This window comes from Pogona vitticeps, chromosome 3, assembly GCF_051106095.1.
Source record: "Pogona vitticeps strain Pit_001003342236 chromosome 3, PviZW2.1, whole genome shotgun sequence".
NCBI classification, from domain to species: domain Eukaryota; kingdom Metazoa; phylum Chordata; class Lepidosauria; order Squamata; family Agamidae; genus Pogona; species Pogona vitticeps.
In genome coordinates, this window is record NC_135785.1 from 99,311,954 (window position 1) to 99,327,230 (window position 15,277).

Here is a 15,277-nt window from a genome sequence, read left to right on the forward strand (position 1 = left end):
CTTGCCACTCCAGGCAAGGGGAAGGAGGACAAGTCTCCCTGCATGGGTGCTGAGTCGCTAGCCAAGCAAGAAGAGAGCGGGGCGGACACATGAGTGGATGTTCCAGCCCCAGGGGGCGGACCCGCGTTAACTCCAGCTACACGGGGATATTGGTATATGAATACCCCCATCTCTAATTTGAAGCAATGATAGCACAGAAGGAAAAAGTAGATGAAAATAATTTATTTTATTTTATTCAATTTATATGCCGCCCACACTACCCAGAGGTCTCTGGGCGGCTTACAATAATTAAAATTCAATACAGTAAAAGATAAAATAATTAAAATACAATTAAGATACAATTAAAATTGCCATCAGACCCACAATGTATACAGTTTAATGTGATATTTAATTGTAAGGAAACAAATAACCAATCAATTAGATTATCAAGAAGCCCTGGAGGAAAAAATACAAAAGAAAGAAAATACCTAACATGTATACTGGGTACCATTGTAATTAATGGAGGAGATCCAACGTATCTCAACAGCTTAATAGGAATGTCCCACTTGAAAAAAATTACAAATAAGCGAATTTCTTTTACCAATTTGCACTTATTTTACTACACACTCAGTTTGTATCAAGATTCTTCGAGATACCGTGGGTCCAATAAATCTTTGTACTGCATGTAAAACTAATTTACTGTATGTGCAAGTTGAAACTAGAAAGTATTGGAGAGAACTGTGATTGAAATATAACTGTAGGCATCTCCATATGTCAACATTTGTTCAACTTCAAGATCCATAACAACAAATACAAACCTTGTCAAGCCCTATAAAAGTTGCCACTCCAATGTTTTGAATTTTTAAGAATTTAACACATTCTTGAGCCGTATCTATTGTATCCACAACTATGTGATCTAATGCTCCACACGATGATGAAATTGCAACATCATACTTTTCATCTATAGCCCCCAAGTCACCCAATCTTCCATATATTCCAGGGATATTACCAGACTTTTTCTGCTGGATTAAAGCTTCAAGTACTTTCCCTCGGCTTTTATTCACTGCCAATGAACTTCTTGCTTCTTCCACTTTCTGACGTAGGCCTCGAACATCATTTTTTATGTCTGTTTCATCTTTTACAAGATTTTCTAGTTCATTCATTTTCTGTAACCATGGTTCTTCGAGTGGACCTCTGCGTCACCCATATGTGTGTATTCACAGAGGCCACGAAGAAGCACTGTTCACCAGTAGAACTTGCTTAATTCATCTTCAGCTTGAGGTAGTTTTGACTCTAGAACTTTGATAGCAGCTAATCTTTCCTTGCGTGTTGTTGAAGCAGACTGAAGAGCTTCTTTTGCTGCTTGTAGCTGAGATAATGCAATATTATGACGGCTAAGGTACAAATCAAGTTCTGACTTGGCAACATCCATATTTGACCGTGTTTCATTAACTATTTTGCTAAAGTCCATAAGTTCTTTTTCTTTCTCCTCTTTCTCTTTTTGCAATCCTTGTGTTTCCTGTTTAAGACTATCCATCACTTCTTTTAGTTTTTCTTCTGCTCTTTCCTTCTCTTTTTCTAGAATCTCTGTCTTAGCTTTTGCTTCGCTGATCGTAGCCTTGCTATTGGCAGGAACATTTTGTAAGTCTTCAACCTTTTCTTTATCCTTCTGAAGCTGCTTCTCTAGCTTTTTTGACTTGCTTTTTGCATGTTTTAATTTTTCTCTTACTTGAACATCTTCCAAATCCAACTGTGTAAATTTCTTTTTGTTTTCTTCTATAAATACTGTGATTTTATTAAGTTTCTTTTCTACTTCTTTCAGAGCTTTAGTCTTATCTTTCATTTCATCTGCTAGTTTACTGCTTTTTTCATTGACGTCTGTTGTGTCTTCATGTATTCTTTCCTTCTGTGTTTCTAGTTCAGTTATCTGTTTCTGCAGTTCATAAATGTAGTATTGACATATCTTGTTCTTTTCTTTAAACATTTTGTTTTCCAAAGAAAGAAACTCAAGTGCTTTGTTCCGCTCTCCTTCTAAGGAATCCTTTTCTTTTTCCACCATTTTAACTCTGTTCAACTTCTCACCTCTCTGTTCATTTAATAGCTCAACTCTTCGACATAATATTTGAATAGGCTCTTTTAATCGTCCTGATCCTATTATATCTTCTAAATATTCAAGCATGCCTTCATCATGATAATGATGAAGATAATGAAAGGGATAATAAGATAATGAAAGGGATAAGTAGAATTTATAGGATACTAATAGAAGCAGGGGACCAACAAAATGTTCTTAAAGCATTATGGGAATGATGTTCCCACTGTCTTTAAGGAAATAAATGAAATATTAAAGTTAAATATAGACATTTGTCCTAAGATAGCTCTTTTATCAATATTTAATAATACCCAGTGGCTCTGGACAAGGAAATAATTAATTTCAAAATCTATTAATAGCAACAAGATTAATGGTAGCAAAGAGATGGAAAGTTAGGCATGGTTTTCGGTTGGAGGAATGGTATAAGGAAATTTCAAATATAGCTTTTAACGATAAATTAATGTGTAATATGAAAATTAAGGATTGCTACGCAAGGACATTTTAATTTATATATGGGAAGATTTTACTGAGTTTGTATTTTTAAAAAAGAAAGGGTACTTTGACTTCACAAGAATCAATGCAGTTTTGGAAGAGGACTAGGGCTCTACAAAGAAGGAAAATCCAGATGGTCAAGCTGGATTCTAAAAAGGAAGAAGCACCCAAGATCATAGTGCAAATACCTGCTGACTACTAGAGCATACCAAACAATTTCAGAAAAAGACGAATCGATTCTTTATATACTATAGCAAAGCCTTTGGCTATGTGAATCATGAGAATATCGATTGTTCTAAAAGGAATGTATATGCTTTAGGACTTGATTGTCCTGTTTGTAACCTGTATTCCAGACTAGAAGCTATCATTAGGGCAAAATATGGAGAGACAATGATTTCCTATTGGCAAAACTGTCAGACAAAGGTGCTTTGTATTTCATGTACTGTATCTGTTAAGTCTTTATGCAGTATCTGTCATACAGAAAGCAATATTAGATTCAGATAAAAGGTGGCATGAATATTGGAGGGAGGATACATCAGTAATTTAAGCTAGTGACTTCTATTTGCAACGAAAGAAGCAAGTGCCAAAGCATTAAGAAGACTGAAATCATGACTACAGAAGAGCTTTAATGTTAACAGTGAAGTAATTGAAATGATGAAAGATTTTGTATACCTTGGTTCAGTCATCAGTCCAAATTGAGGCTTCAGCCAGGAAATCAGTAGTCTGAGATTCAGAAGGGCAGTAATGGAGTAATTAGAAAAGATAAGCGAGTGTAAGGACATGTCAGTGGAGACAAGAGACCAAGATCATCCACACTCTTGTATTCCTGATTACTGTGTATAAGCGTGAAAGGTGGATGGTAAAGAAGCCCGGCAAGAAAAAATGCTATCTGAAATATGGTACTGGAGGAGAGCTTTGCAGAGGCAAAAATGTTGAAACAGAGAATGTCATACTTGAGGCACATCTGGAAAAGGCAAGATTCTCTGGAAAAGACAATTATGCTGGGAAGGTTTGAAGGCAGAAGGAAAAGCTAACTATTAAAGGAAGCCAAAGGTTTGAGTTTACAGGAGCTGAAGACAACATTTTGGAGATTTTTCTGTTCTTTTTAAAATGTTTTTCTTTATTTTCTCAAAAAGAATAGGGAATACAGAAAGGAAAATAGATAGGAGGAATTTTGATACTTAAATTTTTTTTGATGTCATTTTAATTGCATCCTGCAATTACAAGAAGCAAAAACAGAAATAATAAGATAAAACTGTACTGTACAGAGTTATAATCATAATGTTCAAAATGCTTTCTCCTTTTTTTGTTTTCAATTGCTTATTTATATTATTGCAGCTTATGTTATTTGATTAACCAACTTAAAAGCACAGAATACAGTGGACCCTCTACTTACAGAATTAAACCGTATTGGAATGGTGGCTGCAGGTCAAAAAGTCTGTAGGTCAAGTCTCCATTGACTTACAATGCATTTAAAACCGATTAATCCCTAATCGGCCGTTTTTGTTCTGTTTTTGTTCCATTTTGGGTTTTTTCTGGTCTGTAGGTCGATTCTCTGGCTGCAAGTCGGATCTAAATTTTGTGGCCAGAGAAGTCTGTAACTTGAAAAGTCTGTAAGTCGAGGATCTACTGTATAATATCAGCTTTTCTAATATACTTCCTATGCTTATTTTAGTTATGGCAGTATCTATAAGTATAATCAAACATTTACGAAATACTACATAACTTGGATTTAGGGTAGCCATAGGTCAGAGATGACTTCACCAGGGTGGATAAAAATCAATGCTTTTTAAAAAACAATATTGTTTTAAAAAATCAATTTTGAATTTAAATCGTCATATAAAATAGTTTTTTTTAAAAAATTAAATCATGATTTCAACCATGATTTAAATCATGAAAACTCAAAACTGTGGCTTCCTTTTAAAATTGTGATTTAAATCAAATTCACCCTGGATTTGACTGACACAGCACATAGCAACAACAAACACTGTAATGCAGAATGGAATGGTTGAGTTCTAGCTAACTGTACTAGGCTACACAAAGAGATGGGGAGTTTTGTATTTTTCATTGTCCTCAAAGTAAAAGTCTGCCTATGCATGGCGACAATATATAGGGAGGAGGTCGGGCAGAGGCCTCTGTCAATTTTTACATTCATGGTGCTTTGTGCATGAGGAGACGTGTAAATAAAGTATTCCCTCCCCACCTATGGTCTGAAATACTACAGTCTAGAACTTTGTTAGCTAATTCTTTATAAATGTAGAATAGATAACCAGGCCAAAAGTATTTCTATATTAATTCATAGAATTATATTCTAAATGTTAATATTGCAGGTAACTTTTTAATAAGGGAGATGCTTCTTTTTCAAAATATGAGCTACACATTTTGTGTACTGCATTCTAGATTTGTGCTTGCCACTTTTGTGTCTTTCTTCCTCCTCTGATAGACTCTAGACATAAAATAATTTTCTTAGTTTGCTATCAGACTCCTCTTTGGGGATTTGTGAAAGCAGTCCCCAAAAGTATTTGCTACGTTTACAAAGGGGCAGCAGCGTGATGCTGCCTGAAGGGTGGGGCAAGCTGAGCCAGGAAAACTCATGAGGGGTCCCAACACTTTACATGTCTGCATGGGGGCAAACAAAAGCTGGGAGTGGATCACAAGTTACCTATTGCAGCTTCAAGAATTGGAATCAAGGGAGCAATGCCATAGTAGCAGAGGAGGGCTTCTCCATAGTTTCTCAGTGATACAGTAATGCATACACTGGCTTTTAGAAGTGTGCATCTTAATAGATGAAAGTGTCCATCGCAGCAATGTCTTCACCTGGAGACCACATGGGTGTCCTATGGCCCATCTGCTTCATATGGAATAACCCAGTGTGTGTGAAATCACAGGTGAAAAAAGAAGAGTCTTATGCTACCTTTAAGACTTACAGATCTATTTTCACGGATGGCAATACATTTTTTCACACTCATGGCGGACAGTATTCAGCCCCTCGTATATATGTACATTAACCTTGATTGTGGGGGTAGGATCACAGTATACAGTGTCCATATATACCCCTTGTCTAAGGAAGAGGATTGTAATCCCTAAAAACAGCTTTCTTTTTTCCTTTACTGCTGCAATCCATGGCTTTACCTCTTTGAAAAAAGGCAGGAAAATGTTGAGGTAGAGTTAAAGTACATAACTCCAAGGTAATTAGGAAATAGTCTGCCCAAGACAATGTGTTTATGTTCGGAATTTTAAAAATCATATTTAGCATTTATTGACTTGGGAAGGATCTTTTTAACCAGGTTTGTGAAGGACAGATTCTGTAAGCTGAAAAAATAAATTGGGCTGTTGATCTAACTGTAACATCATGTATCATAGGATTTGATCTTGTACAGAGGATGCTTTTGCTGACTAGCAAAAATGTTGGTGTTAAAATATGTACCTTGTATCCCCTCACGTAATAATAGATGAGAAGATGAAAGGCGCCCAGCAAAAGAAAAGCTAGGTTATGGGGCAGCAACCTTTGTTGAAGTAAAAGAAATGGCCCCTAGGTGGCAGCTGCTGACTAGTTTACATGGTAGCAGCTTATCTTGAAATGGTTTCACTAGAATTTAGGGTAGATTACAGTCTTCCTATCTACCCTGAGTTTTAGGATCTAGAAGAAAACCTGTTAGGTATCCTAATATAATGGCATTATTGGTATTCTTTATGCTTGTTCTTTTATCTGGCTTTTATAATTTGATTTTTAAATTGTGATTTCACTAGATTTTAAAATTAACTTTAATTTTGTATTTGATGCAGGTTATTTTTGAGCCAGTGGCACGTGGAAAACATATTAAAAGTATGGTAAAATTAAATGGTGTTACAGAGTATTTCTGTAAATTATAGAAATGCAGGCTTTGGTATAAAGCATATTAAAGAGGCTAAAGGCTGTTTTCATTAAGGTGTATTCTGGGTTAAATTTAAAATATAACATGTTAAGCATCTTGACCTAAGTAAAATCCTAGCAACAAGTGCATAAACTCATTTCTGTAGTTAAAAAAGAAAGAAAGACGCCTCACTGTCATTCTTGACTGGGAACAAAAAAATAGGGTTTATTTTAATGATCTGCATTCAGGAATGATCCCTAGTGATGTGTATAATAAAAACACAAGCTTCTGTTTAGTTTTGTGTTTCTTCATTGGCGAGGGGGATACCTCTTTTATTTTCTTCTCTTTAATGCAAAAATTTCTTTTATTTTAAATGAAGGGACTAACTTTTGGGGGTAATTTAATTCTCTTCTTTCTAATTTGTATTCTTTAGCAGTCATCCAAAATCCCTGAAGAAATCATTAAAACTAGCCCAAAAAAGCAAGGCAAGAGACGATCAGTTTACTACAAAAGTAGGCAACAGTACATCTGAGCACCACTAAACAATATAACCCCCAAACCCCACCAAAATATACACAGTTCACAAGCTAAACATACACAGTGAATCCACCAAATAATTAAAAAAAATAAATAAATGGGGAAAGCCCCCCCTCACTATACAGGGAAAAATAGCGAAACAACACCACACAGAGAAACCAAGCAAAGCAATCAGTCAGTCAAATAAAGGCCAAAATCTCCCCTTCCAAATGAAAATGATTTGAATATAGGGAGATTTGCCTTTTTGTCTTCTTTTCTCTGGGTCTCACAAGCCAAGCAGCAGTTAAAATAATCACTAAAGAAATTGCCAGGTGTGTGTGGGTGGAATCCCCACAAAATTGAGCAGAAGAGGAAATGATCCAAGAGTACAAACTCAGGCAGAATGGCAGCATAATATAGAGAGTGCCAGGAGCTTGCACGTCCAGAAAGAATTAATGAAACAAAGGGGGAACCAAGCAAAAATGGAACTAACAAAACCAGGTCTTCTGCAGCTTCAAAATTCTCACTCTTCCTGATGCTCTGATTGGCTGCTGAACAAGCCCTCACAACATTATTGGTGAAAAAAAAACAGACGCGGTTTGGCAAACAAGGGGTGAAAGAAAAGGTAAACAAAAAAGGAAAATAAGGGGGAAGTGATAAGTGTGTTCCTCTCTTAGAATCAAAGAACATGAAAATGGGGAGGAGAGACTCTTTTGTGTGATTTTCATTTGTATTAACATGAAAATCTCATTTCTAATAATTGCTCATGAATTACACATATACTGTGTACGGCTAACCAATGTTAGAGTGGTTTATAAATGTGGCAAGTCATATGTAAAGAACAGGTGAGCAAAGTTTCATTTCTGTCACACCTGTAAAGTATAGACATTCAATATTGTTAAATAACTTGTACAGCTTCACAATGCAATCTGCTGGTTCACCATCAGATACAGTGGACCCTCGACTTACAGACGGCTCGACTTTCAGACTTTTCGAGTTACAGACTTCTCTGGCCGCAAAATTTAGGTTCCACTTGCAGCCTGAGAATCGACCTACAGACCAGAAAAAAACCAAAATGGAACAAAAATGGAACAAAAACGGCTGGTTACAGGATTAATCGGTTTTCAATGCATTGTAGGTCAATGGAGACTCGACCTACAGACTTTTCGACCTGCAGCCACCATTCCAATACAGATTAATTCCGTAAGTAGAGGCTCCACTGTAGTTTAGAATGGGGCTCAACAGCTTCCACTGAGCTAGAAGTCAGCTGCTTGTCACAGACTCCAGGTCACCACAGAGACGATCCAGTCATGCTACCCTTGTGCTACCTGATGTGGGTGCTTGCCAGGTGGGTCAATGATTGGGAAAGCTTTCTGTGAGCCCTTTCTTCCAATACACTCCGAGCCATTTCTTCTTTGGTGCTTCAGGCAGAACAAAACAAACAGGTTGTTGCTCCTGGTTGCAAACCAACTCTGCAAGGTAAAAACTTGAAAGCCTACAAAAATGCTCAAAAACCTCCATGCCGTAAGACACAGAATTTGCACGTCGTAAGACACAGAATTTTGCTTGAGTCGTTAAGCCTTTTACTGAACACTTGTTTTACTAAAATTTCTTCAATAAATTATAAAATTGCAATACAGTTGTACAGTTTTATAATTTATTGAAAAAATTTTTAGTAAAACTTAAGTGTTCAGTAAAAGGCTTAACGACTCAAGCAAAATCAATATAACGTAAAGCAGTTCTATGTTAGAGAAAAATAAAAGCAGTTTCAGGCAATTAGGACTGGTTCCCACAGAAAACAATAAAGCTATCTAATTCTGAGCTATACTTAAAATGTAACTGAGTTCCAAAGCATGACTAAAGTCACCATGGTTATGGTTACGTATTAAGCAATCATAAAGATATTGATATAAGCTAGCTGCTACTGTCCTAATTCATACTTCCATCTGACCCTATATCCCATAATCCCCTCATGAGCCAGCTGAAAGCTTCCCACCAGTCAGATGAAGCCAATTAATTGGTTTCTGTTGCATGAGCACTCATAGGTCCTTCACAGGTGTAAACCATTCACATGTCATAAGAAGCCAGGCACAAGCTTCTTCTCAGAACATATCCCAAGGCCATAGATAATATTAGAGAGGATGACAGGATTACAGGAAATAGGATAACCCCGTTTCTGCTGTTTTCATCACACAACTCACAAGCTGTTGGTGTGTAAATGGCTACTGTACTGTCTTTCCAGTCTTCTATCAGTAAGGCATATCCTATTTCATTCAAGTTGCAGTTCAGGTTGCATGTATGAAAGAGACTCTGTCTTTTTGTATTTTTGTTTCTGTTGAAATTTGGAACTCTAGGTTTGCTGATCTCCTATGGCGTGATATTACTAAAAAGAAATTAGAAGAACTATCATCATAAAATATTTTCTGCTGTCTGCATCTCTGTCATAAAACTGACAGCAATAGCTGAGCTAAAGTAGCTAAAGCTATTTGCCTTGGATGTGGGGAAAACTCACAGAAAACTTCACAATGCCTATTTAGTTATACCTGTAGGCTTCTAATTTTACCATTATATTTCTAAGAGGAATCCAGGTGCCTTGTGTGGCCATTCTGTTGCATGTTGACTAGGTTGCAACAGGAGTAAGAGGAAAACCATGTCATACCTGTACTCATCCTGCCTGTGAAGTCATCAGGTTCTATCTACTGTATGCCCAGCAGCAAAACAAAAAGCAAAGAAACATGAACCTCACCAAGCTTGGAGAAGTAGAACTAAAAATGTAACAGCATCCATCTGTGTCAGGGTAGGGAACTTTTGGCCGTCTGTGTCCCTCAGCCCATGACTCTCTTCAGATCCTCCAAGCATGATGGGTTCTGGGACTTGCAGTCCAAAGTATCTAAGGACCAAAGTCTGTCTTGCTTTCCTCTGTGGACAATGGTCTGTTTTCCCCATCTTTTATAGATCAGATTTCTCAATATATCAAATATATGGTTTGTATGTGCGTCTTCTTTCAGAAAAGTTAATTTTCTGTATTAGAGACAATCTGGAGTGAGATCTTTGTGTGTGATGATTAAATCTTTTGTTTCTCCTAGTGAAAGTTCCTTCCTCCCAGTTGCTGTTTGCATGAAGGGGAAGTTCATATCAGCACCAATAAGAACTACTTTCCCACCACAAATAGTAGCTGTGGGGGCAGGATTTCCTGTGTGTATCACAATATCTGCCATCATGGCACCTGTCCAGATTGCTGCCTCAGTGGCTTCTTTTTAAAAGGGCCAACAATGCATCTAATGTGACAGTTTGTCGCTAATCCTTTATAGCTGGTTCAAGCCAGACTCTGGAGCATGGAAGAAAGCAGTGAACAGTTGGACTTCAGTCTGACTTAGCTACTAGAACAGTTATGCGCACTTGCAAAATGTGACTTTTGAATAGCCAGGGCTGTGTTCTGGGAGACCTGTATGGAACGAGGGTTCCAGTCCCTTTACCAGCTGATAGGTGATATTTTCAGGAAATAGCTGGTTGTTTCTCAAAGTAAACAGTTATCTGATGTTTAAATTTGAACCAGGAGCATTCTCCTCTATCCTCTTCCAGCTCTAAACATGCATAATAAAAACATTTTGGATGTAGTGGTAGACCTCAACATTGATCAAAGAAAGAGGATTCGTCCTTCTCTCTCTCTCCCTTGCTGCTTCACTTGTGGTAGTGGGCCTAATTCTCTTAAACAGAATTGGCCCTCCAGATGTTTTTTGGAGTGCAGCTCTTGTAATCTATTGGCTCTACCAACCAAGGCAGGTGGCAGTTTCAAGCCAAAAATATCTGCAGGAGCATAGCTTTCCTCTCCTGTGATTTTATTGGGTATTTGCATCTTTTGCTGATGCAGTAAAATTGTATGTTTTGAACATAGGCATCTCCTGAGCAGTTCTTTTCTTTGAAAATTGTGAGTGCTGAGATGTAGCAAAGCCCTTGAGCAGCTGCTTCCAGAGAATTAATCATGTTAGTCTGTTACAGCCAGAGCTACCGGCTCGTGACATCTCATTGAGTGACTTCCCGGGGCATTGAATTTCATGGACTGGACTTACTTCATCAGATAAAGAAAATGTGGTTCCCTGTTGGCAGGGTCACATGCATACACATGTATCTGTAAACAAAACCATTGCAAACAGGGCAACTGGATATCCAGGAAATTGCAAGATGCAGAGTCTGTGACAAATCTGTGTAAAACCTAAATGTATGCATGCAAGAAAGACAGAGATCATTGGCAGTGGCAGCAATTAATGATAACACAGTCTGTGTAGATTTTACATTCCAATTTGATACCTATTTAACACCTATGCTGTGGCTGGAATCTTTGAATTTATAATTCAAAAGCATGTAAAAATGCGAGTAGATAAATAGGTGCCACCACGGTGGGAAAGTAACGGCGTTCTGTGTCAAATTGTGCTGGCCATGTGACCACGGAAACTGTCTACCGACAAACGCTGGCTCTACAGCTTGAAAACGGGGATGACACAACTGGACAAATTGTCATGGGGAACATTTACCTTAGAACAATCAGTAGCTGTCTGGTGTAAAATATTGTTTATATATCCATTATTTATTTGTACAGTAGTGGAAAAAATGATACCACTGTGCATGGATTAGCTCAGGCTAAAGTTAGCATTACAGTGGAACTTTGTTGAATCAAATGTACCACCCTGATCTCCATTCAGTTATCATTCCAGTGCAGCTTCCAATTGCAAAATAAAGCAGAAGTGTTCATAATATGGTAACTCTTTTTAGAGTGAAATGGGCTAAAATAAGATGAGCTCAAAAGAACTTACTTTAAAAAGGATTAAAATATGAAATGCTTAGATGTGCACTGTATGCATGTTGCCACTTGAGAAACAATGTCATACTCATTCACTTGAGTGTCTTCATGCATTCTTTTGGTTAAATTAAAATAAATGGAAGGCATGCCTGGCACTGGAGATTTAAATACTACCTCTCTATAGAACTGTGGTTTGTGCCATTTCTAGATTAAAATAAACTGTATTAAAAACAACAATGACAGGGAAGCTTTAGGCAATGGCTGAAATCCAGTAGTTAGTTGTGGCTAGAGTAGGACCACAGAAGCAGTGGATATTTGGTAAGTCTACTCTTCTGTAACTTCCATTGATTCAGTGAGTGTCCTCTACAGTAGTTGCAACTTACCATTTGATTTTGGCCAGACGACATGCTTACTATAAAATCAAATGTTCTCAAGCTGAGGGGCCCCAAACATTCTTGTTCGTAACTCTCAAATGCCCTAGCCAGCACAACCAGCAGTCACGACTTCTGGGACATGGAGTTTAAGAGCATCTGCAATTCCAAGGCAGGAAACAGGTACTCTAGGTGTAAAGCAATAGGCATCTCTTCTGGACATAATGAGCAGAATCTTGCAATCCTCTGAACATTGTGTGATAACAGAGACCAGTGGTTCCCAAACTTCTTTGACTCCCAGCTCCCTTGACTTACTGACCACAGGCCATGGTCCCCCAAAACAATAGTTTGGGGGAAGTGGGAAGAGGGGAGGGGAGAAGCAAAAAATAAAATAAAAACTTTTGGGAACTGTTGATTTAAGGGAACTGAGGAAGGAAGGAAAGAGAAAGACATCTGAAGGAGGGAGAAGACGGGAAGATGGGAAGGGAAGGGAGGTGGGGGGAGGAATGCGGGTGGCTGTAGAGGGAAACTGAGGCAGGGCAAAGGCAGGGTCAGGCATCGGGGGGGGTTGGCTGGGATTCCCCCCCCGGCTGGTGGGGAGATGAGGGTGCTTCCTCTGTAGGAACCCAGGCCTCAAGCAGCCAGCCTCCTGGGCCTATGGGAGCCCTCATGCTTGCCTTCTCCAACTGGCTCTGACTGGGGCACCCTCCAAGAGGGCAGAGTGTGGGAGGACAAGTATGTGATACGGGTTACGGGTGGGGGGGAGAAGGGGATCAGGGATCCTCTCCTCCCTCCCCTCCCCTGCACCTCACAAACTTTTGCACTGGCTGGGAGGGATGGGATCTCTCGCACACACGCCCCCACACACACACTGTGCGCACTCTTGGGGCAGCTCTCCTTGCAGCTGCTTAGCTGGCAACACCTTCGATGTCCTGTGGGTGCCAAGGCAAAGGGATCAGTGAGACCCAGGCTGTGCACCAATGTGGTGCCAAATCCTCAGAAAAGGGGATGAATAGGAGAAATATGTACTGCCACCCTCCCTTTTCCCCTTCCCTGTTTAGTGGCCAGCAATCTACTATATTTTGAGGTTTAGTTTCCTGCATTCCTGCCTTCATTCTTATTTCAGCTGATGATTTTGGACTGGTTGCATTGGTGCTCTGGATGCCCTGCCCTGCCTCACCTCCTTCTACAGGAGCCCAATCAGAAGCAGAACCACAGGCTTCCCTGACCCACCGCCTGTGTGAGGAGGCAGGGCGGGGGATCCAGAGCACCTGCACAAGTCCTGTGAGTCCGAACCAGCCCCAAATCATCAGCTGAGATTAGGAATGAAAGTAGGAGCCGAAATCTCATATAGTAAATTGTTGGGCACTAAATGAGAAAAGGTCATGGGCAGGGAGAAAAAGAAGGGAGAGTTGCGAGGAGGATTCTGCAGCACTCCTACTGAGGGTTCTTGGTGTACTAGGGCGCTGGGGACACACTTTGGAAATCCCTGACCAAGACAGTTATGAGTGAGAGCAACAATGTGTTTACTACTATCTGCCTTAGGAAGCATTGTCACTTCAATGGTCTGCTGAGCCACTGAAGATAGAAGCCGACCTCCTTCCATTTGTTAAGAAAGAATTTTGGTTCCTGCTTTTTGTGTACATGTTAATACACTTGACTTTTAAAATCTAACAGAAAATTTTTAGGAAAATCCAATATAAATACGTAAGGAATATTTGTTTTACTTTCACATTGTTACCCTTAAACCCTTATTTACTGTATTTTTTGCACCATAAGACTCACTTTTTTCTCACAAAACAGGGTTGTGGAAAGTCTATGCGTCTTATGGAGCTAAGAAAACAGATTATATTTTCCTGTTTTCTTCTCCTAAAAAATTGGTGCGTCTTATGGAAAGGTGCGTCTTATGGAGCGAAAAATACGGTACATTGTTTCCAACTGTATATTACTTCATTGCAGGGATGTAAATCCTCACATTCTTTCTTATGGCATAGAAAAACTTCAAAAGTTTCCTCCCTGCTGGGTGAGGGCTTTCCCCCCCCCACCTTTTTCACATTTTGACTTTAAAAAAAAAAAGTCTTTGTGCAACAAAAAGGGGGGAGGGTATCTCATAGTTTGCATTTGTGTGTGTGTGTGTAGAAAACTTGTACACAAAACATTGCCCAAAACACAAGATTTCTAGAAACAAGACTTGTCTATTTCTAAAAGAGATGCCTAGGAACAGCATCTGTAAAGAAGGGTTGGTCAAAAACAAAAGCTGGTCTGTTCAGGAGCAAAAACACCTCAAAGCAGAGGCCCATTTCTCCCACTAGGTTTCTCAGTGTATCAAGACACACCTTTTTAATGAAGCAGAAAAATGAGTGAAGACTCATTATATCCATACTTCAGAATGCAAGCAAATCAACCAGCTCAAAATTTTCCTACATGTCCTTGCCAATTGCTAAGTTGAACTTCAAAGTTACTTTGTGAACTCTAAATTACCCTCGTGCTGGAAAATGTTAATCTTTGGTTTTCTAAATATTGCTTTAGCACTAATAAAAATGTACTTACGACATGCTGCTGATATTACTGGATGTCTTCATTACTAGCCTTTTTAAAAAAAAACACTAATTTGTTTCTTACACATCATGTCAGAAGTGGTTTGAAGGCAATTTGGCTGATAGTACGCTTTCAACATGATGAGAAAATTTGGTTTGTTTTACATGCCATCAAGTCACCTCCAGTTTATGACAATCCTTTGGATGAGGGCCTCTTATGTGATGGCACATAATGAGGCTTTCCTTGAAAATCTTTAATTCTGGACAGAATCATACCAGAAGGGACAGTCTTTCAGATATTTTGCCATTAGTCTCTTTAGGGCTTCAGGGCTTCATCATGGTTTCCTCCAAGGTGTGTGCATGATTCTGCCCCCCTCCGCACAGGGCTCCTCCTCCTCTGTGTACCCACAGCGATCATTTTCAGCCCTGTTGGTTCCAGTCACAATGGAAGCTGGGTTTAGTCTCTAATGTCTCACTGATCTTTTCAAAGCAAAGTGTGGGACATGTGAGATCCCTAGTGATTCTACAACCCCAGTAGAAGGGCAGGCTCTCGTCTTGGCTATCAGAGTAAGAAGGGATGCCTGCTGTGATAAGCAAACATATCTCAGTTATTAGTAAGTGAAGTGATTGCTCTTCAGCTT

At 39.0% G+C, this 15,277-nt stretch overlaps 1 protein-coding gene and 1 pseudogene across 2 annotated transcripts in view; one reads left to right on the forward strand and one right to left on the reverse strand.

Moving 5' to 3' along the window:
- Nucleotides 1-15,277, forward strand: part of CCDC6 (coiled-coil domain containing 6) — a 69,139-nt gene that overhangs the window by 38,505 nt on the left and 15,357 nt on the right. The gene's annotated exons all lie outside the window — the stretch shown is intronic.
- LOC144588322 (structural maintenance of chromosomes protein 4 pseudogene) lies at nt 1,208-2,164 on the reverse strand (annotated as a pseudogene). Its single transcript, XR_013543832.1, has one exon. The product of XR_013543832.1 is annotated as a structural maintenance of chromosomes protein 4 pseudogene (transcript).